The sequence below is a fragment of the Grammomys surdaster genome, unplaced genomic scaffold (assembly GCF_004785775.1).
Source record: "Grammomys surdaster isolate TR1022 unplaced genomic scaffold, NIH_TR_1.0 125368, whole genome shotgun sequence".
NCBI classification, from domain to species: Eukaryota; Metazoa; Chordata; class Mammalia; order Rodentia; family Muridae; genus Grammomys; species Grammomys surdaster.
In genome coordinates, this window is record NW_021620240.1 from 5,838 (window position 1) to 8,798 (window position 2,961).

The 2,961-nt window shown below is 45.3% G+C and overlaps 1 pseudogene; it reads right to left on the reverse strand.

The window, feature by feature from the left end:
• Window positions 1-566: 566 nt before the first annotated feature.
• LOC114637660 lies at window positions 567-996 on the reverse strand (annotated as a pseudogene).
• Window positions 997-2,961: the final 1,965 nt, after the last annotated feature.

Below are 2,961 nucleotides of genomic sequence, written 5' to 3' on the forward strand. Positions count from 1 at the left end.
ACACACACACACACACACACACACACACAGTTGGGGAGATGGCTCAGGGGATAAAACATTTGTTGCATACATATGATAACCAGAGTCCAGATCTCTAGAACTTATGTCAATGCTGGGAGAGCACAGAGACCTGCCTATAAGTCTAGCACTAAGAAAGCAAAGATGGGCTAGCTGGCTAGCTAGACCTCCCAGTTTCCTTTCCGTTGTTGTTGCTGCACACGCCTTTAATCCTAGCACAGGGAGGCAGCGGCGGGCAGATTTCTGTGAGGTTGAGGTCAGCCTGGTTCTACAGAGTGAGTTCCAGGACAGCCAGGGCTACACAGAGAAGCCCTGTCTCAAGAAACAAAAACAAATAAACAAACAAACAAGCAGCATTCATCATTCTTAGTTGCTCTTGCAGAGGATCTGGGTTCATTTACAAGCACCAACATGGTGGCTCACGACTGTCTGTACGTCCAGTCCTAGAAGATCCAACATCCTCTTCTAGCCACTGCAGGCACTTGCACATGTCTGTATACACATGTAACACACACACACACAGTTTAAAATATTTTTTTCTTGTATACGGCCCCTGCGGCCAGTGGTCTTGGTGTGCTGACCGTGGACACGAAGGCCCCAAAAGTGGCGCAGCCCCCTATGGGCTCGGATCTTCTTCAGCCGCTCCAGGTCCTCCCGGAACTTGTTGTCTAGACCATTGGCCAGAACCTGGCTGTACTTTCCATCCTTCACATCTTTCTGTCTGTTCAAGAACCAGTCTGGGATCTTGTACTGTCGTGGGTTCTGCATGATGGTGATGACCCGCTCCACCTCATCCTCCGTGAGTTCTCCAGCCCTCTTGGTGAGGTCGATGTCGGCTTTCCTCAACACCACATGAGCATATCTCCGCCCCACGCCCTTAACGGCAGTGATGGTGAAGGCTATTTTCCACCGCCCATCGATGTTGGTGTTGAATACTCGCAGGATGTGCTGGAACTTCTCGGGGATCACTAGAGTCATGGCAGTGGCACAGACAGTGGCGTGTAGGCCTCCGGTGGAAGAGCTAAAATAATTTTTTTAAAAAAATCTCCTGACAAAAAGCAACATAAGGAAGAGTTTATTCTACTCATCATTTCAGGTTATAGTCCATCCTGGCAGAGAAGTGACCTTGGCAGGGTATGAAATAGCTAGTCACACCATGGTCAGGAGTAATGTAAAAAGGAAAAAAAAAAGAAAGAAAAGAAAAGGCAAAAAGAGCATAAGCATGCCTACTTCTGTGTTTGCTAGTGCTCAGCTCAATTTCTCTCTTCTTACACAGTTCAGGATCTCCTGCCTAGGGAATGGGGCTGCCCACAGTGGGCTAAGTGTTCCTATATCAATTAACTTGAGATACTCTGCTACAAACATGCCCACAAAGCCAATCCAATGTAGGCATTCCCTCACTGAGAGTCTTTTCCAAGATGATTTTAGGTTATATTATTGACAGTTAAAGCTAATCATTATACTAGAGTAGCCATATTGGTGATTTCTGGGTTCAGTTGAGAGACCCTGCCTCAATAAATGAGGTGAAGAGCCATTCAGGAAGACTCCCGCCTGGCAGTGGTGGCACAGGCCTTTAATCCCAGCACTTGGGAGGCAGAGGCAGGTGGATTTCTGAGTTTGAGGCCAGCCTGGTCTACAGAGTGAGTTCCAGGACAGCCAGGACTATCCTGTCTCAAACAAACAAACAAACAAACAAAAAAATTAAAAAAAAAAAAAGGAAGACTCCCAACAGCAGCCTCTAGCCTCTATCCACATTCACACACAAATGTGCCTATACAATGTAAACATGCTTATACACATATATCCCCTACCTACACACACACACACACACACACACACACACACACACCAAGATGAAGATAAACAAAAACAACAGCTAAATGGTGCTGGAAAACATTGAGAACTTTTATCAAATCATTCAAGCTCTCCAAGTTCACACTCTAATCATTACACCCACAACAAAGACAGAATCCAACAACTGTACCCTGACGAGGACGTGGGCTGGAGTGCAGCAGGGCCCCGGCACCCAAACAGAGGCTGTTCCAGCTCAAAAGTCCAGAAAAGTTAGGGCGTAGTTGAGATAGATTAGAGTGTGTGGCAATCTACCTAATTCATGACAAGTTCTTCCGTGCGATAACCATCACTATCTAGAAAATGGGACAGGAACTAGGAGGAAGCACAAACAACCCACAGAGCTGACACATCGCTGACACACCAGGGTGCTCACAGGCTGAACAAAAGAGGGTGCCTTTAAAAGGCTGCATTTTCACAAAACCAAAACCAAACCAAACCAAACAACAACAACAAAACACACACACACAAAAAAAAACAAAAAAAACACAAAAGAACCCTTCCCCCCCAAAAAAAACCCCTTGAATTCTCAATTTTAGGAAATGTCTCAGGCCAGCTTTTTAATTATGCAAAGAAACCTTCACAGTTACCTAAGACCTGCTTCTTTTCTGAAAAATCCTCCCCACTTTACCTACTTTTCAGAAGGAGATAAATTGATCTCTGTTTCTAAATTGCTTCTGGAGGCAAGCAAGTGGGGACTAGACCATGAGGTGGGTGGGCTAGACCATGAGGTGGGTGGACTAGACCATGAGGTGGGTGGGCTAGACTGTGAGGTGGGTGGAGTGCTACAGTTGTGTCCCCGGATTAGAGTCCAGGTGAGACCAGTACTGCAGAACATGTGTGTGGCCTAGCACTTGGGAGGATGAAACGAGAAGAATGTGAGTTTAGGTCCAGCCTGGGCTTTTTAGCAAGACCCTGCCAAATAAAATAAGATAAAATAAAATAGAATAAGATAAAATGCCTTATATTAGGACTCTCAAAATACAAACTAGAAAAAAACCTCTGGTCTTATCTAATGCAAGAGGCCACTCGTTGCACAGGGCTCTGTTAAGTATTAAATTGTAACCTCCAAGACATTTATTGAAGTTTTAA